The 20,973-nt window shown below is 42.4% G+C and overlaps 1 protein-coding gene across 1 annotated transcript in view; it reads right to left on the bottom strand.

Annotated features, from left to right (window-relative positions):
- LOC126150146 (uncharacterized) overlaps positions 1 to 16,467 on the bottom strand; it is a 79,742-nt gene extending 63,275 nt beyond the window's left edge. The window contains exon 1 of the mRNA XM_049915856.1: positions 16,397 to 16,467. The gene's annotated coding sequence lies outside the window, so the exon portion shown is untranslated. The remainder of the gene's footprint in view (positions 1 to 16,396) is intronic.
- Between the last annotated feature and the right edge of the window lie 4,506 nt (positions 16,468 to 20,973).

Here is a 20,973-nt window from a genome sequence, read left to right on the forward strand (position 1 = left end):
CTCGCTTATCATATCAGTGACTCTCACCCTCTCACCCCTATTGCGCGATAACACGAAACGAGCTGCCTTTTTTTTCTTTTTTTGCGCTTTTTCGATGTCCTCCGTCAATCCTACCTGGGAAGAATTCCATACCGCGCAGCAATATTCCAGCAGAGGACGGACAAGTGTAATGTAGGCTGTCTCTTTATTGGGTTTGTCGCATCTTCTGAGTGTTCTGCCAACAAAGCGCAATCTTTGTTTCGCCTTCCCCACAATATTACCTTTGTGGTCTTTCCCATTTAAGTTGCTCGTAATTGTAATTCCTATGTATTTAGTCGAACTGACAGCACTTAAATTTGTGCAATTTATCGTATACCCAAAATTTATCGGATTCCTTTTGGCACCCATGTGGATGACCTCGCACTTTTCTTCGTTTAGTGCCAATTGTCACTTTTCGCACCATACAGAAATTCTCTCTAGATCATTTTGTAACTGGAATTGATCGTCTGATGATTTTACTAAACGGTAAATTATAGTGCCATCTGCAAATAATCTAAGGGGGCTGCTCAGATAATCACCTTGACCATTTATGTAAATCAGGAACAGCAGAGGCCCCATGACAATACCTTGCGGAACGCCAGATATCACTTCTGTTCTACTCGATGATTTACCGTCTATCACTACGAACTGTGACCTCTCTGAGAGGAAATCACGAATCCAGTCACACAACTGAGACAATACTCCATATGCACGCAATTTGATTAATAGTCGCTTGTTAGGAACGGTATCAAAAGAGTTATGGAAAGCTAGGAATATGGAATCGATCTGAGATCCCTTGTCGACATCACTCATTACTTCATGGGAATAAAGAGCTAGCTGTGTTGCACAAGAGCGATATTTTCTGAATCCCTGTTGGTTATGTATCAATAAGTCATTTTCTTCAAGGTGATTCATAATGTTAGAGTACAATACATGCTCCAAAACCCTATTGCAAACTAAGGTCAGTGATATGGGTCTGCAATTCAATGGGTTATGCCTGTTTCCTTTCTTGAATATTGGTGTGACCTGTGCTACTTTCCAGTATTTAGGAACAGACCTTTCGTCAAGTGAGCGGTTGTATATGATTGCTAAGAAAGCGGCTATTGTGTCTGTATACTCTGAAAGGAACGTGATTGGTTCATTACAACATGGCCCGGACAGATTTTCATGACTTCACATAGTGAATAATCATCTTGAGAACTGTAGGGGAGTAGAAATCTGACGATGTGAAACGTCCCCTTAGAACAATTGCACACGACTGTGCTTCAACTGACACACAATATTTTTAGCGCAACGCAATCTGACTTTCAAAAATCCCTGCAAAAGAATGGCCCTGACTAACATTAATCTATACCTTTCACAAATCACTTACCTCACCAAAAATCTCCGTTACTCGAACTACTGCAATACAGCGAGCGCCACTACTGCCAGCTAAATAAAATATTCAAACTACGGAAGGCACTAACTACTGATAGGCGTAGTTAGCAAATGAAAGATTTTAATAGAGAACAAACAATGTATTTACCTTAATAGTGTTGAAAAAGTATAATATACATAGCAGTTCATAATATCCATTCTGTACTCAAAAATCCGCCATCTCATTTCCCACATCCACCACTGCTGGCGGCTCACCTCCAACTGCGCAACGCTACGTGCTGTTCACATCCAGCTGCCGCTGCCCAACACTACAATGGCAGACAACAATGCAAACTAGCCACAGACTGCACACAGCACAGCCAGTGATTTTCATACAGAGCGCTACGTAACGTTGCCAATAAGAAAACATAAACAGCCTACTTACATAAAGAAAACATAAACAGCCTACTTACAGATGGAGCCCAGGAGTTTGGTATTGCTCAAGCATTTTTTCACATAGATGGAGAGCGTTTCGAACCACGAGCACTGCTGTCCGAAGGACAAGATGGTAGACTTCGGTCAACTAGAGCAGCAGACAGCTACATTGTACAGTAGTGAAACTGCGAGTGCAATTGCAGCCACACTTAACAGGACTGCAAGGCACGCAGTGACACTCTTCACAGTGCCACGAAGACTGCATTGGGGTCGCCTTACCGCCCGATGAACAATACGTTGTGTTCCGATGACACACTTGCACGTCGGCGGCGCCGTTTTCAAAGGTGCCAAGACCACAGGGACTGGACAGACGAGGGATGAGCTGTAGGATGAGGGCAGATTCAGTATGTATAGTGATTCTGGACGTACCGTCAAATGGGGCAGGGTGGGAATACTTAATGCACCAAGAAATGAAATATCGTCGAACATGATTTTTTTTGGTGAACCAGGTATTCCGTCCCTCAGACGTAATTCCCACCGATCATGGGCGCGATGCGTTGGAGACACTAACTGCAGCATGTCCACGCCAACATGCACAAACTGCCATCCACCAATTGTCAACCGCGTATGTTGAGGAATGGAAAGTCCTACCACGAGAACTCGCCAATCTTTTGGACAGCATAGCAGCAAGTTACAGAAGATGCATTGACTTCGGTGGTTCTCCCACAGCCTCCCATGTCTCGCCTTTTATAATGCCCAGGGGACCAACAACAACCACGGTGACTTAAGTGTTATTATTGTCTTTGACTAAAACTGTCATTTCTTTGTTACATTCCGTACTATGTCCTGTTTATCTGTGGTCCAAGTTTCATCGGGATATGTTTCTTGGCTGTCTTGGCTGTCACAGAGTACTCGAAAGTTACTTTTCGTTCTCAAGTTTTCCATACCAGGTAGTATTAATATTACCTTGCTCTTTTAATATATGAATACCTGGCCTCGTAACGTTTCCTTATGTCGTCTTTCCGTACGTGTCATGCTTTCAAATTAACGTACCAATTTTCTCGCCATGTTCTTTCGTATGAGTTCATAAGCCGATATTGTGGTTGCTTCTTGCCTGCGTATTTCTTAACTATTTGGGAATTTGTTACGCTGAAATGAGTGGTGAACCCTTAACGACTTCGAGGATAAATTCATCGGAAACTCGAGATTTTTCGTACCACGTAGTGGCTACTGACAGAGTCTTTTGTATTGTCGGACAGTGATTAATGGAGCCAGAACCTGAGCGGAATTTACGAGGTAAGAATTCTCTCTCATTTTCTATCGGAAGTTACGTTTATTGAGTCAATTTCGAGATGATTTATGCTGTAAACCGCGGAAAGTCGATGCCACCATGGCGATTGTGTGTAGAAGGCAGAAGAGTTTGATTGGTAACTTCCTAGAATTATCTGTACATTATGTATCGTGTAACTACTGCGATTTTTAAGACTCGACAGTCCAAGTGAAAAGAGACGACTTGAGTTTTGGTTACAGATTTCCCATCTTCTTGATTGCTTTGTTCTGGGGCAAGAAACGCGCAAGATGAGTTGGACATGGGTGTCTTTAGTTCATTAATGTAGAGTATAAATTTTGCGGCGTGCAAATGATGTACATCTCTCGAGTTGTTCTGCTCACGTTATATCGGCAACTTCGATTCCTTTTTTAAAAAAGAGAGCCTGTGTCTGAATATTAAGCTGTTATGTCCAGAGAGGTAGCACAAGATAATCTGCACTAGAAGATACGACAGTTTTGGTTACCAGATGATCAGGACTAAGTTGGTCAATTGCACGATGGCTACTTACAAGACCTAAAACTGCATCGCTCTGTTTCAGCTTTCTGTTACAGTGTGAAGTGCACTGCGATCCGTATCCCAGTAAGTGCCGATTGTCTGCTGTCTCTACAGGGCTGCCACAATACTCAAAGGTTGGTTAGGTACAGAGCAATAGAGCAGATAGTGTGTTGCTCTTATCCAGTCAGAGGTTTTATCCACGTGTGCATTTTTCTTTAACTGTAAATTAATTCCGTTGCGTTTAGATATTCGGTACAGTTAGAAGCATATTCTTACGTTGTACAGTTCGTTGTGTTCGTGTATTCAGTATTAATCAGATCTGTTTAAATAACCACGCTTAGTCAAGTATACTCTTTTAGTATCAAACGTACTGGTACATTCAACATTAGTCAGATGTATGTAAAACTAGCAATGTTAATCAGAGTTACAACCCTAATTTCTCAGACTTACAATGTCAAACATTTAGCGCCGTAGTGGGTTGGAATCATGATGTACACACTAATGTGAGAAACAGAAATGGCAAATAAATCGCGTAACTATAGTTCAGCAAGCCAGCTACCAGGTTCATTATACCTGAAACAGTGAGACTGTGAGGAGTTACTATCATCATAGATACTCTGTCTGATCAGAAGTACACACACACACACACACACACACACACACACACACACACACAGTTTGACCATTAGAAGTCACGGGAGGCCTACTCATCACTGTAAAAGGAAGCGGAGGTTATAGTGTTGAAGGAGAGAAGCAGTAACTGCGGCATTGTGGGTTCAGGAGGGTACAGTGACTTGGAAAGTGGAGTAGTCACTTGATGTCATCGGAGTAACAAATCCACCAAGGACATATCAACGCGTTTAAAGCTACCCGTTTCAACGCTTCAAAACTACCCATGTCGAATGTTGGTGACGTGACTGTCAAGTAGAAAGGCAAAGGAACGCCCGCAACCAGACCAAGAACAGACCGACCTCATGTCGTCAAAAAAACACACAATAACATACTGCTAAGGGAGGGGGATAAGGTTGTAAATGATCCACTATACTTAGAAAACTATGTAAACGAGCATTTTTCAGGTTTTTCAGAGAAGTTACAGCAAAAATTCCCCAAAACTAATATAACACCTGTAAATAATGTTGCACTGAATACAGTGATGTTACTTCCAACCACAGAGAAGGAAGTCAATAAAACTGTTCAAAAACTAAAAAATAAAAAGTCAGTAGGCTTAGATGAAGTACCAATGTGTGTACTGAAACAATCCATACAGATTATATAAGGCCCCTTAACAAGTATAATAAATGAATCCTTCACAGTAGGGATATTTCCAGAGCAGTTAAAAAAGGCGAGAGTTGTACCTTTGCTTACGAAAGGTAATGCAGAAGACATAAAAAATTACCAGCCCATTTCCCTGCTGTCACCATTCTCAAAAATAATAGAAGCAATTATGAAAGACAGATTAATGAATTACCTGAATAAATACAATATTTTAAATGAATAACAGGTTGGTTTCCGAAGTGGCAAAAATACGGAGTCCGCCCTAATAGAATTCACAAAAGTTGTCCTTGATGCTCTTGACAAAGATGAGTGTGTCGCAGGCATACTTTTGGATGTTTCTAAGGCCTTTGATATAGTCGACCACAAAATTCTATTACATAAATTAGAACCATTAGGAATAAGAGGGGTAGCTAATCAATGGTTTCGATCATACCTAGCAGATACGGTATAACGAGTAGAGATAACACATACTTCAAATAGATCTAAACATTTAGTAAAACACTTACCAGAATCAAAATACATTAATACAGGAGTTCTGCAAGGTAGCGTATTACGACCGATACTGTTCCTGATATACATCAGTGACTGTCCCGGTAGTGTTACTCATGTTGGAAAGATTCTCTTCGCTGACGACAGCAGTATTATAGTCACTGAGGAAACAAGAGAACTCCTTGCACAGAGAGCGAATGAAACTCTCAAGGAAGTTTACAATTGGTCAGTAAGAAATGAACTGACATTGAACATAGAGAAAACTAATGCCATGGATTTCAGTTTGAAGAGGTAAAATGACAATGTTAAATGTAGATGGCACCTCTATAGACGGTTAATTAATGCAAATTTATAGGAATGAATATTGATTCTCAGTTGAAGTGGTATGAACACGGAAAGGTACTTGGAAACAATGTCATCAACATGTCATGCCCTTAGAATCCTATCATCAGTGTGTAACATGCAGTCTCTTTTAGTTACATACTATTCATATGTACACTCAATTCTTAGCTATGGCATTCTTTTTTGAGGAACAAACGCACAAAACATGAACACAATTTTCAAACTGCAGAAAAGAGCCATAAGAATAATAACCAAAAATAGTATTAGAGCTCATTTAAAAGATCTTTTGAAAACACTGGGACTTTTAACTACTCCGTGTGAATACATTTACCAGTCAGTTGTACACATCAAAAATAATATTGGTAATTACTGCACGAACACCTCTGTCCATGACCATGGAACAAGAGCTCGACTCAACATACATTTACCGAGAAAAAATAAACATAAAACTCAAAACAGCATTTTCTACCAAAGAATAAAACTGTACAATAAATAGGCAAACGAGATTAAAGAAATTGCAAAAATACACTTATTTAAGAAGGCAGCTAAAAAGTGCCTGTTATGCGGTACACTTCATACATTGAAGGATTACTAGTTAAAACAGAGTAGGGGTTTGGTAAAAAGAAAAGATATACAAATAAATAATAATAATGATTATAAAACATCCAACACTCCACATAACAAAATCATTGAAATGGCTCTGAGCACTATGCGACTTAACTTCTGAGGCCATCAGTCGCCTAGAACTTAGAACTAATTAAACCGAACTAACCCAAGGACATCACACACATCCATGCCCGACGCAGGATTCGAACCTGTGACCGTAGCGGTCGCTCGGCTCCAGACTGTAGGGCCTAGAACCGCACGGCCACTTCGGCCGTCGCTCCACATAACACCTTCGCACTATGTTTACATTCTTTAATAAGTTATTTGTAAAAAAAAAAAAGTGTCGTATACCAGGAGTAAATCTAATGATTGTCTCTAAGTAGAAGTCTGTAAAAGTATGTGCATACAAATTAGCTTATTTTAAATTGTTCTAAACTTGTAAATAGTCCAATATCCTTGTAAAAAGAGATCTATGGATGAATAAAGCGACTACTACTACTACTACCACCACCACCACCACCACCACCACCACCACCACCACTACTATGTACTCCGGAAAGAGATGGTCGAGCACTGCGGAGGGTGGGCACAAAAATGGTATGAAATCAGTGGAAGTGCTACCATTAACACAGCCAGTTCAGTAACTGAGAGTAGGGAGTTGAAAAGAATGGGGTACCACAAGCTGCGACATGCTGCTGATTTTGCTTTTATCTTTTGGCGATGCCACTATGGCTCCAGTATAGTGGGACATGTTTTTAAAACAGATCTGAAGATGATCACTGCTAACCAAAATCGGTCGTCTGAGGACCTAGCAAGTTTGTGATCATAGACTGAAATAAAGAAATCTATTCTAGAATGGAGAACGCTGGTCGACCAGCTCCTCGTAAGCCACACATTTATGTAGTCAGTGCGAAGCGATGCTTGAGGTGGCTTAGTCAGCAGCGACACTAGACAGTGGATGGCTGGAAACGAGTGTTCTGGAGCGGCGAATCACACTGCACACTGTGGCAGTACAGTGGCAGAGTTTGGGTTTGGCGAATGCCTGGAAAGTGTTACCTACTATCACAGGGCTTCACAACATACGTGCTCGTGGAGCAAGCTGTGAGCAGCAAGGCGCGAGCACGGAGCAGCGCGAGCACGCTACCCCCACTACCGGACCAGAGCGGAGCGTGGGGAAAGTCACGTGGGGCACTTAACAGCTGCCACCAGTCAATGTAAATCCGCGGCCACCTGCAGGGATATCACTCACGAATTATTACTGCGACAAATGAAACAAATAAAGGAGAATGTACACATGGCACATAATTTTATTAGCTTAGTGTATGCCTCTACATTCGCATTAATTTGTGAACTGTTACACAATAAAAGGTGTCACTGAAGTGTGGGATTCTCGGTTATCTTGTATTTCTGGCCGTTTACAATTGCGTCTAAGTTCAGAGTAATTGTTCTTGTGCATTTTAGGCGCAGCGTGCAGTTTAAATTTCGATCAGACAATGCGTTTCTCAGGCGCGTCTTGTTACATTTCATTGCAGAGAACAGTTGTTCACAAACATACGTGGAACCGAACATTGATATTATTGTAGCCGCCAGTTTGTGCGAACGAGGAAATCTATCCTGAGGGAAGTGTCTGTAGAATTCCAAAATGTTTTTCTTGTTCTGAAATTTGTCTCTGTATTCTCTGTCACACTGCAGGTCAATAATGTCTTGTTGCAGCTCAGGACGAATCTCTTAAATATTCGCTGAATATGGAGAGGACAGATCAAAATCACTGTCCGCCGCTCGTGGTCTCGCGGTAGCGTTCTCGCTTCCCGAGCACGGGGTCCCGGGTTCGATTCCCGGCGGGGTCAGGTATTTTCACCTGCCTCGAGATGACTGGGTGTTTGTGTTGTCCTCATCATTTCATCATCATCCAGGAAAGTGGCGAAATTGGACTGAGCAAAAGATTGGGTAATTGTACGGGCGCTGATAACCACGCAGTTGAGCGCCCCACAAACCAAACATCATCATCATCATCAGATCAAAATCACTGTCTAGTGCTGTCAGATCTTGAAAGCGCTGATCAACTAAACTAGGTGAATAACGTTCACAGTTTTTGTGAACATCTTGCATGGATGATAATTTAGGAAAATGAGCTAGGTTTCCTGTTTCCAGCTGATTCACCCAAAGTTTCAATTTCATTTTAAAAGCTCGTATTCGATCTATGAAATGAGTAATTAGCAGATCTTTACCTTGTAGTAAAATGTTCAAGGCATTCAGATGGCTAGTTAAATCTGCTAATAACGCGAGATCACATTCAAACGTGCGCTCGCATTTCCCCTCCCTCCCCTCCCTCCCCTCCCTCCCCTCCCTCCCCTCCCTCCCTACTCCGCGACCTTGCACCTGCTCGCGAGCACGTGCCTGAGCAGACGCGAGTACTCGCGCTCAAAACCGGCCAGTTGTTACGCCCTGTACTATTATGTTTAGTTCCAGCAGTGTAATATGGAAGAAGTAGTGTTTCCATGTAGGGTGGGGTCGGCAGGAGAGGTTCGTGCTTTGTGGTTAGGCTGTGTCCCGCATTGCGCATAAGTAAATGATAATTGAGGATTGATAAGAAGACGTTTTATAGCATTGTATACTGCGTACAGTAGTGACAGTTCGTAGACGATGACACTGCATCCTCTCGTAATGCAGCATCTCTGAGGCAATGCATTGTGGAGAACAACATTCCTGAATTGGACTAGCCTGCCAAGAGTCCCGAACTGAAATCATTGGAACACCTTCGGGGTGTTGGAGCGCCGACTTAATTTCAGACTCCAGCGTGAAACATCACTGTCTTCTCTGGTTTCGGTTCTTGAGGAAGAACTAGCTGCCTTTCCTCCACAGACATTGAGACATCTCCTTGGGAAGGTGTCCCCCAGGTGAGTTCAACGAACCATAACGGCGAAACGATGGCCACTTCTTTGTGACCACAATTTCGGTGGGATGGTGTAAGTCACAAAAGACTCCAAAACCGGAGTAACACATTCGTCTAATTATGTCTAACACGGTACAGCTTGAGTGTAAGGTCGCAAGTTTAGTATCCAATAAGACTTAATTGAAAGTTTTGTTAACAAATATGATAGGAATACTATAACCCGCTAATGATTCACCCTGTCCATTAGGAGCACAACGAACAGATGAGTGTCGGGTGTTGCAGAGATCAATCTTCTATGCATTGTATGTCTTACTCTTCACAAACTGGACATCGTCGATATTCAAGAAAGGCTCAAAACAGACCATTAACTCGCACAATGAATACCGAAAGAAAAAGGGCGTGCCACAATGATCACAAAGGTTCGCACCATCAAAATCGAAGGGGAACTTCTTGGGAGTTTCTAACCGGGCAGGACGTTCAGTTGGGTATCCAACTGATATAAGGTGATGGTACGCAACCGAATGCGAAAGTCTGTCATGGAGCGTATCGTAAACTGGCTATCCTTTTACGGGCAGCTGGAGATAGTGCGATAATATGATTTATGGGCACGGAAAAATCAAACATCCAGAATTTGTCCAGTGATTCCAGGTGGCATGAACTGCAATGTCACACACTTTTCAGGAGGGACAATTTGCTCTGTGTGTGATTTTTACATGCAGGCCAGGAATCAAACAAAAGCAAGATATTTGGACAACATGGCTGTGGAGAAACAGCGATTTCTATACATTAACTTAGTATTAGTCTTGCTATTGTTGTTGTGGTCTTCAGTCCTGAGACTGATGCAGCTCTCCATGCTACTCTATCCTGTGCAAGCTTCTTCATCTCTCAGTACCTACTGCAGCCTACATCCTTCTGAATCTTCTTAGTGTATTCATCTCTTGGTCTCCCTCTACGATTTTTACCCTCCACGCTGCCCTCCAATACTAGATTGGTGATCCCTCGATGTCTCAGGACATGTCCTACCAACCGATCCCTTTTTCTAGTCAAGTTGTGCCACAAATTCCTCTTCTCCCCAATTCTATTCAATACCTCCTCATTAGTTATGTGATCTACCCATGTAATCTTCAGCATTCTTCTGTATCACCTTATTTTGAAAGCTTCTATTCTCTTGTTGTCTAAACTATTTATCGTCCACGTTTCACTTCCATACATGGCTACACTCCATACAAATACTTTCAGAAATGACTTCCTGACACTTAAATCAATACTCGATGTTAACAAATTTCTCTTCTTCACAAACGCTTTCCTTTCTATTGCCAGGCTACATTTTATATCCTCTCTATTTCGACCATCATCAGTTATTTTGCTCCCCGAATAGCAAAACTCCTTTACTGATTTAAGTGTCTCACTTCCTAATCTAATTCCCGCAGGATCACCCGACTTAATTCGACTACATTCCATTATTCTCGTTTTGCTTTTGTTGATGTTCATCTTGTACCCTCCTTTCAAGACACTGCCCATTCCGTTCAACTGCTCTTCCAAGTCCTTTGCTGTCTCTGAGAGAATTACAATGTCATCGGCGAACCTCAACGTTTTTATTTCTTCTCCATAGATTTTAATACCTACTCCGAATTTTCTTTTGTTTCCTTTACTGCTTGCTCAATATACAGATTGAATAACATCGGGGAGGGGCTACAACCCCGTCTCACTCCCTTCCCAACCACTGCCTCCCTTTCGTGTCCCTCGACTCTTATAACTGCCATCTGCTTTCTATACAAATTGTGAATAGCCTTTCGCTCCCTCTATTTTACCCCTGCCACCTTCAGAATTTGAAAGAGAGTATTCCAGTCAACATTGTCAAAAGCTGAAGTCTGAGGGAATTTGCCTGTCTCATACATCTTGCTCACCATTGAGAGATGCGTAACTGAGACAGTTTGTGTTTACTTGCGTCACTATCGACATATCAACGCATGCTAGCATCTGACACGTCAAACGCGTGGGCTACTCCGCTATAGGGGTTTCGCCACCGAAGAAGTAGGACAAGCGTGGCGTTACTCCGTAAACATGTTGGGCGCGCGTTAGGGGTGAGACTGGGGTTAGTGATCCGCGGTGACCGGCCTCACGTTACAGAACGCCGTCGCCGTCTCGCCGTGGCGCGCCGCACCCCATACCCCAGCCGTCCAGTTGACGGATGGCGGCCGACGCGAAACCCGACCCCGTCGCTGGCCCTCCCCTCCCCTCCCCTCGTCCCAACCCTCACCCCCGCCACCAGTCTGCTTGGCTGCCGTCTGGACCGTTGCCATGGCTGCAACCTCCGTCACATTTGGTTTACCGCTAGGCACTGGATAGGAAGCAGATGTTGGCTAGCAGCAAGTGCACACGGAGCAACTTGTCTTGAAACCTGCGACCGAACCGCCGAATCTTTCCATCAGTAAATGGGGTATGTTCTCAACTGATTCGGTTGTTTTAACCCCCTCCACTGACGGAATGATCCGCTTCCTAATTCCGTATGTATAAAACCAATACGGACTTGTAGCTGTCACGCCTTTGCGCTTACTGCTACGTATTTTAACTGTAAATAGCTCAGTCCTAATGGTAAGAGGTAGTAGTGAATGCACGTTGTTAATATTTGAATACAGCACAGCTGCCACAAGCTCAGCTCACTTTTACTCCACTCCTACCCTCGCCATTGCACCGCATTAACTAGGTGCTACGTGGACCTTGCTAAATTCACTTGCGTATACATTTTTGACCGTTACTCGCCAGTATTTACCTAATGATTAGTACACTCCTAACTGGACTATTTCCCTAAGAGCTGTGATGATTGAATGGGTTCGATCCACGGCCTACAGTGCCCTACAGTTCACACGGTAACACTGCCTACCTGACCCACTTAACTTGGTAGTGAGCTTATGTATCCAATCACCACTGCTAGCAGCAGTGGATAATCCTATCAGCATGACGAGAGCAGCAGACTTACCGTCGAATCCTCCTGAAAATACTTATAACTACGGTCGCCAGCTCTGAAGGGGTAAAGAATAAATCAATTTTTGGCTCGTTTCAAAGTGAAATGGTTTGAGTTGAATTTAAACTTAATTCTGAATATTACTATTTCTGATCCTTCTAGATGATTCTACAAAGCAAATACTCTCTCAATTTCTGTGAGTTGGCTTGGTAATTACTACCAAGACAGTTTATGCAACTTGGGTTAACAAAATTCTATCCTTCAACTTATTTAATGATTTTGGATATTACTCTTTCGACAATTGATATAGAATTAGTTAAGTGACTTTACTTGAAAGGTTACTCAGAAAAATTTAAGTAACTATAAATAGGCGACTCATTCTGGTGTGACCATTGCTCTTTTCAACATTCTTATACGCTAAAGTATTCTACAACCAAAAGAATTGTAAATGAAAGAGGCGATGGGGGCCTCAGTCTGATTTCACTATACTATGTTTGAGGTTACTACACTTTACAATGAACAACATGCGTCGTAATTTTACTCATTACTATATTCTGTCCTCTGCACTTGCATAAAAGAAAACTGGTATTCTCCTTTTACATGTATACAAAGTTCGACTTAACAATTGCAAGCAGTCTTACCTTGGGTAGACGTGTCGGTGCTGGTGGTGAGATGCATGTGGCTAACGCAGCTCTTCACGCCTCATGCCCTTAATGGCGGCTGGAACTACGAGCTGTAGCACTAGTATAAGCTACTGCATGTCCGCCATAAAATCTGGGCGCAGGAACTCTTACAAACAGCCCCAGTGGCATAGAGGCGGCTTCAACAACCATTCGTCGCGTTTTACTCCAAAAACGGCGACGATATTCGCCTCTTCTCTGTTGCACAATCATTTTAGCGTGAGCACAGTTACGCACGTCCGATCACGTCAACACTCCCCAGGCCATTCCATTGTTCAGTCCCTGTGTCTCCAGCTACCCCTAGCTACGCTCGTATCACCAAGAGTGGGGGCGTTCTCCTACCACCTTTTTACTGAAATCATTTAGTATTTAAGAATATTTATATTTACTACCCTGGAGTTCATACCAGTCATAATGATTTACTACTAGCGCTTTACAACATTAAATTATACAGTAATAACTTATAATTACCAAGAAAAAGAATACATTTGACTCCGAGAGCTTAGTGCATTGTCTGACAGGTAGCGCTAATTCCCAGTTTCGCCAATAGATGCCATCAGGGTGCACTCCCTGGCAGTCTCACACAAGCGCGCCCGTTTCCGACGCGCGGGCTCCAAATTACTGTCAGCCCACCCTCATTTCAGTTCCGTTACAAACCCCAGAACTAGTTCGTCGGTATTCTCCATGCAACTGAAAATAACAGGTCCTCTCGTGTAATACGGAATCCTCGACGCACCAAATTCGCCAATAAGGATTTTAGTGCAAGCACTGATCGTCATTCACGATTTATTGCACACAAAATGATTCATTTATAAAACTTCAAGAATTAAACAGCAAGCTTTACATGAATATGAAGACTTTCTAAACTCAAACTAAGTTTATGAACTTAAAACAACAATTCGACAGTATAAATCTCTCAGACAGAAAAACAATTATTTAATTTGAAGGAGTTTCAAAATTTGTTTGAATGACTTAAACAACCACCCTTTGGTGGGCAAGAGATCAGTAACTAACTCTTCATTACTTCAGTTCACATGAGCAAGATAACAATTTTAACAAATCAATAAAAGGTTGAACGAATAATGACAATTCCAAAATTGTTAACGCTTTCGTGGCCACTTGTTAACAAACTGCCTGTTGGCTTCTGTCTCGGGTTCTTCGGCCGACGTTCATCTAATGATGATTTTTCTGACATTTCGCCAGCACGAGTGGCTGGCAAACGTCAGAAAAATCATTAAATCATTAGATGAACGTCGGCCGAAGAACCCGAGACAGAAGCCAATGGGCAGTTTGTCAAAAGCCCCAAGGGGCGAAGAGGCGGCAAACGTAGTGATGATAATCTGCCCCTAGAAAGAACAGGACGATGACAAGAAAGGGCAAGAACTCGATCCAGCTAAATGAGATTACAGCCCCTGCTTATTAAAATAATCCTGAACAATAATCGAAATTAACGGGGACAAGATACGACACCCCCCCCCCCCCCACCTTACTCTCAGTGAATACCACGGACGGCCGAAATTGTCCGACCCCACCAACATTTTTAGGAAAGCATTAACATATTAACATATGACCCTTTTTTCCTTTTAGAAATATAAAAGTACAGCAACAGTAGAAAAATATACTAGTCCCAATACACAATCCGAAGTTACGGTAATACACAAAACCCTATTGTTTAGAATATAATTTAGTAACGCTTGGAGAGCACAAACAATTAAAGTAAACACTCCAAAATTGAGTTAAACACTTCAGTAGAAGAACAAAACGAGTAAAACTTATCTTGCGTATTAATTCTGTGCACGGAATTTGCTCCGATAACACCGTCGCACTTAACGGTAGACGCAGCTAATATCTCGCTGGTGTAACAGCTCGACAGCTGCCGGAGGGACAGGCAGAATACAGCTAGACTACGGGCGTGCGAAGCAAGGAGCACAGACCATCAAATTTAGTGTAGATACCTGCAGCTCAGAGCAAGCATCAGTAAATGTTAAATCACGGACACCCCAGACGCTCGGGTAGAAACCACATCAAAATTCCCATAAAACTAGTTCACCGAATATCGAACTATGATATAGATCGACACATAGAGCAAGGGTCGATATCCCGAGGGCCGCCATGGCTCACCTTCGTTCAAAAAGCTTCCTTCAACGTTGTACACAAATTCGTGATTGATTGGCGACTCTATAGAGTGTTGGGTGCACAACGATCAGATGATAAGTAAAACTAGAAGGAAGGTCAGTGTTGGTCGTAATTTTGATGATTTATTAACAGCAAAAGCTATGAAACTATCAGATTAATGTGATCGTTTCATAGCTTATTTTACTGGTAATAACTAGACACCAGTGCCTACGAGCTTTAATTTGTACGCTAATGCACTGAAGATGATCATTATGTGATCGAAAATCGATTTTGCTGTTAATAAATCATCAAACTTCAGACCAACGCTGACCTTCCTTCTAAATTCGTGATTAACTTTCTCGTGTTACCAGCCAGTCTCAAAAATTACCACAGCGTAACATTGTAACATCAGGACGAATAGCTAGCAATGAAATTTTATCTATCGTGCGTATGTAGTGTACCAGAAAAGTATATAATTTACTTTTTCATTGCTTTAGGTGTATACAGAGCGCGAAATTTACGATCAGAGCTGCCACTTCTGACAGCAACAAAGGAACTTAAACGGCTGGACACAATCAAACTGAGCCTGGATGGCAGATAGAGGTAATGAAATGGTAGGGATCTTTGACCTGATAGTGACGAGGGACTGGGCCAAAATTTAAAAGAAAATCCAATGGCCTTGTCTCAGTGGTAACACCGATCCCCGTATGATCACCGAAATTAAGCACAGTCGGACTCCGCTAGCACTTGCATTTGTGATCATCAGGGCTAGGTGAGCGCTGTTGGCAAGCGGGGTGCACTCAGCCCTTGTGAGGCGAACTGAGGAGCTACTTGACTGAGAAGTAGGGGTTCCGGCCACGAAAAACTGACAGTCAACGGGAGAGCGATGTGCTGACCCACATGCCCCTCCACGTCTGCTAGTCACCCATGGTCTGAGGATGACACGATGGTCGGTCGGTACCGTTCCGCCCTTAAGTCCTGTTCAGACGGAGTTAGAATTGTTAATGACACTTGCGCCTCAACGGCTTTTTTTAACACTGAGGAAATAAAGAAGACAAAAGGAGAGTTATAACAGCCACTATAAAGCAGTTATTCATTACAATGACGACGACGTTTGCCAAAACCTTTAAAGATTGTACACATGACTCTCAGATAAAATAAACAGTAGTTCATTTTGGCTCTGAGCACTATGGGACTCAACTGCTGAGGTCATTAGTCCCCTAGAACTTAGAACTACTTAAACCTAACTAACCTAAGGACATCACAAACATCCATGCCCGAGGCAGGATTCGAACCTGCGACCGTAGCGGTCTTGCGGTTCCAGACTGCAGCGCCTTTAACCGCACGGCCACTTCGGCCGGCCTAAACAGTAGTAGAATGAATGTTAAGCAGCTTACCAGTTTCCAATCAGTAACTCACGAAAGAACTAAACATCTGCTGCATTAACATTAGACTACCAGCTTGAGCTTGCTCCGACATCGCTTCATCTTTTCAAAGCTGAAACACACACAAAGTATCATTAACGCCAAGTAACCAGAAACTGTGCCCCTACAGATCTTGTACCCTTAAAAGTTTAACTAAGCAATTCAACTTTGCATGCCTCGGCGCACTAACCTTGAATTAAAGAAATTACTGTAGCAATATGAAGCAAAACAAACAATGCGAAACGGTTGGCGGTATTAATTTTTTTGAGCCGTTAAAGGAAAGTACATAATTCAAAAAAATTATTTTTTATAAATAGATAAATACAGGAAGGAGACTTCCACAAAACAATGTCCTGTTACTTATCTATATAAACGCTTTAGCACACAATATGAGCAGCCGTCTCAGGTTGTTTACAGATGATGCTGTTCTTCGTCTAGTAAAGTCATCAGAAAATCAAAACAAATTGAAAAAGATCTAGATAAGATGTGTGTATAGTGCGAAAACTGAAAGTTGACGCTGCATAATGAAAAGTGAGAGTTCGTCCTCATGAATGCTAACAGAAATCCATTAAACTTCGGTTATACGATTTTTTTTTTCATCTGTATACTGACTGAAACTTCCTGGCAGATTAAAACTGTGTGCCCGACCGAGACTCGAACTCGCGACCTTTGCCTTTCGCGGGCAAGTGCTCTACCATCTGAGCTACCGAAGCACGACTCACGCCCGGTACTCACAGCTTTACTTCTGCCAGTATCTCGTCTCCTACCTTCCAAACTTTACAGAAGCTCTCCTGCGAACCTTGCAGAACTAGCACTCCTGAAAGAAAGGATATAGTGGAGACATGGCTTAGCCACAGCCTGGGGGATGTTTCCAGAATGAGATTTTCACTCTGCAGCGGAGTGTGCGCTGATATGAAACTTCCTGGCAGATTAAAACTGTGTGCCCGACCGAGACTGGAACTCGGGACCTTTGCCTTCCGCTATATCCTTTCTTTCAGGAGTGCTAGTTCTGCAAGGTTCGCAGGAGAGCTTCTGTAAAGTTTGGAAGGTAGGAGACGAGATACTGGCAGAAGTAAAGCTGTGAGTACCGGGCGTGAGTCGTGCTTCGGTAGCTCAGATGGTAGAGCACTTGCCCGCGAAAGGCAAAGGTCCCGAGTTCGAGTCTCGGTCGGGCACACAGTTTTAATCTGCCAGGAAGTTTCATATCAGCGCACACTCCGCTGCAGAGTGAAAATCTCATTCTGTATACTGACTGGTTTGGTGCGGCCCGCCACGAATTCCTTTCCTGTGCTAACCTCTTCATCTCAGATTAGCACTTGCAACCTACGTCCTCAATTATTTGCTTGACGTATTCCAATCTCTGTCTTCTTCTACAGTTTTTGCCCTCTGCAGCTCCCTCTAGTATCATGGAAGTCATTCCCTCATGTCTTAGCAGATGTCCTATCATCCTGTCCCTTCTCCTTATCAGTGTTTTCCACATATTCCTTTCCTCTCCGATTCTGCGTAGAACCTCCTTATTCCTTACCTTATCAGTCCACGTAATTTTCAACATTCGTCTATAGCACCACATCTCAAATGCTTCGATTCTCTTCTGTTCCGGTTTTCCCACAGTCCACGTTTCACTACTATACAATGCTGTACTCCAGACGTACATCCTCAGAAATTTCTTCCTCAAATTAAGGCCGATATTCGATATTAGTAGACTTCTCTTGGCCAGAAATGCCTTTTTTGCCATAGCGAGTCTGCTTTTGATGTCCTCCATGCTCCGTCCGTCATTGGTTATTTTACTGCCTAGGTAGCACAATTCCTTAACTTCATTGACTTCGTGACCATCAATCCTGATGTTAAGTTTCTCGCTGTTCTCATTTCTACTACTTCTCATTACCTTCGTCTTTCTCCGATTTACTCTCATACCATACTGTGTACTCATTAGACTGTTCATTCCGTTCGGCAGATCATTTAATTCTTCTTCACTTTCACTCAGAATAGCAATGTCATCAGCGAATCGTATGATTGATATCCTTTCACCTTGTATTTTAATTCCACTCCTGAACCTTTCTTTTATTTCCATCATTGCTTCCTCGATGTACAGATTGAAGAGTAGGGGCGAAAGGCTACAGCCTTGTCTTACACCCTTCTTAATACGAGCACTTCGTTCTTGATCGTCCACTCCTATTATTACCTCTTCGTTGTTGTACATATTGTATATGACCCGTCTCTCCCTATAGCTTACCCCTACTTTTTTTTCAGAATCTCGAACAGCTTGCACCATTTTATATTGTCGAACGCTTTTTCCAGGTCGACAAATCCTATGAAAGTGTCTTGATTTTTCTTTAGCCTTGCTTCCATTATTAGCCGTAACGTCAGAATTGCCTCTCTCGCCCCTTTACTTTGCCTAAAGCCAAACTGATCGTCACCTAGCGCATTCTCAATTTTCTTTTCCATTCTTCTGTATATTATTCTTGTAAGCAGCTTCGATGCATGAGCTGTTATGCTGATTGTGCGATATTTCTCGCACTTCTCAGCTCTTGCCGTCTTCGGAATTGTGTGGATGATGCTTTTCCGAAAGTCAGATGGTATATCGCCAGACTCATATATTCTACACACCAACGTGAATAGTCGTTTTGTTGCCACTTCCCCCAATATACGATAAACCAATCAAATCTAAAGGCTGTAAACTCAACTAAATACCTAGGAATTACAATTACGAACAATTTGAGTTGGAAAGGACACACAGAAAATTTTGTGGATGAGGCGAACCAAAGACTGCATTTTATTACCAGAACACGTAGAAGATGCAACAGATCTACTAAAGAGACTGCCTACACTATGCTTGTCCGTCCTCTTCTGGAGTACTATTGTGCGGCGGAGACCGTTCCGGATAGGACTGACTGGGTACATCGAGAAATCTCTAAGAAGAGCAACACGTTTTGTATTACCGAGGAATAAGAGGAGAGAGAGAGAGAGAGAGAGAGAGAGAGAGAGAGAGAGAGACAGACTAACAGGATGCGCGACTTGGGGTGAACATCATTAAAACAAAGGCGTTTCTCGTTGCGGCAGGATTTTGTCACGAAATTTCAGTCACCAACTTTCTCCTCCGAATGTGAAAATATTTTGTTGAGGCCAAAATGCATACGGGGAAACGATCATCAAAATAAGGGTAATCAGATATCGCACAGGAAGATATAGGAGTTCGTTTTCTTCCGCGCGCTGTTCGAGATTGTAATAATGGAGAGTTACTGTGAAGGTGCTTCGATGAACCCTCTGGCACGCACTAAGTGTTATTTGCAGAGTATCCATATAGACGTAAATGAAGATGAACACTAAAATTCTGTTTGCCCTTAACTAGTAGGCTCAAAACAACTCTGGGTTAAATTGTTAATATTGTATGCTGATCCACATAAAAACCTCAGGTGAACTTCACCGTCACTGAAGGCGGGAGAAAATGAACTGAATTTCGCTTAACGAATGTACCATTTCGCTAATTCTGACGTCCTTTTAGGCCCTTTACCTAGACGTAGCAGAGTTGTGCCTGTGTTTGGCTGTAAATTACTCGTGACAGCAAGCGTACACAACAACCAGGGCGGAAGGAAAAAGAAACCTGGCGACTCCGAATACGCGAACCCGCTGGTGGAAGCAGTAACTAAACTTCCGTACCCACCCTGTTTTCACAGTGACGGATAACACGAGGAATCGGTGAGTGACCGTAGGTAATTTATCGAACAGCAGACCGCCACAGAGACCATGAAGGAGAGCGCATGCGGTTAAGGGGCTCCGGAACGCCCTATGCTTGCAATGTTAAAATAACGCTTATAAATTACATCTTTCTTCACAAAGTATTTGAGGTAGGAATTTGAACTTTTTACACATTATTTATTGGAATATGGGCTACAACTTAACACAGGGATTTTACAAAATTTTAGTTCAGTTATTAAAGATGATTTTTTTTCAATTGTAATGAAAATTCAAAACATTTTTTTGCAATTTTTTATTTATATATTCAGAAATATACAGTTTTTTGGAAAAAGGCTGTGTTAAATTATGCAGAAGGTACTGTGTAACATTTACTGAAAGTTTGAAACAAATATGTTTGGAAGATCCTTACAAAACATGTAATTAGTATGAGAAAATAAAAGTTTTGGGAATCGAGCGACAAAGATTGGATTAACTTTTTAGTGCATTCCAGGTCCATAGGATGGATTATCTTCATCCTCTGCAAACTACTCCACCAGCTTCCTCTTGTTCCTCCTCCTGTTTACTCTTGCTTGTATTTCTGGACTCTTTACAGCCCTGTCTGCAGCCCGAAGGCGTTCCTTGTCTAAAGCAAGCATCGCTCGTACCATGTTAGAACCTATCTTCATTCCCATATTTCTAAATACCTTGCACCTTACAATGTTGCCATCATTGAAAGTCGCAACAGCATCATACACACCAAAGTGAAGTGTTTCTATTCCAACAAATACAGTCTTGGGGATTCTCGACCATATAACACTATTTACACTTTCATTGGGGTTTTGAGTTTTTCCGTGAATACACTTTTTCAACAGTTC

The sequence above is a fragment of the Schistocerca cancellata genome, chromosome 2 (genome assembly GCF_023864275.1).
Source record: "Schistocerca cancellata isolate TAMUIC-IGC-003103 chromosome 2, iqSchCanc2.1, whole genome shotgun sequence".
NCBI classification, from domain to species: Eukaryota; Metazoa; Arthropoda; class Insecta; order Orthoptera; family Acrididae; genus Schistocerca; species Schistocerca cancellata.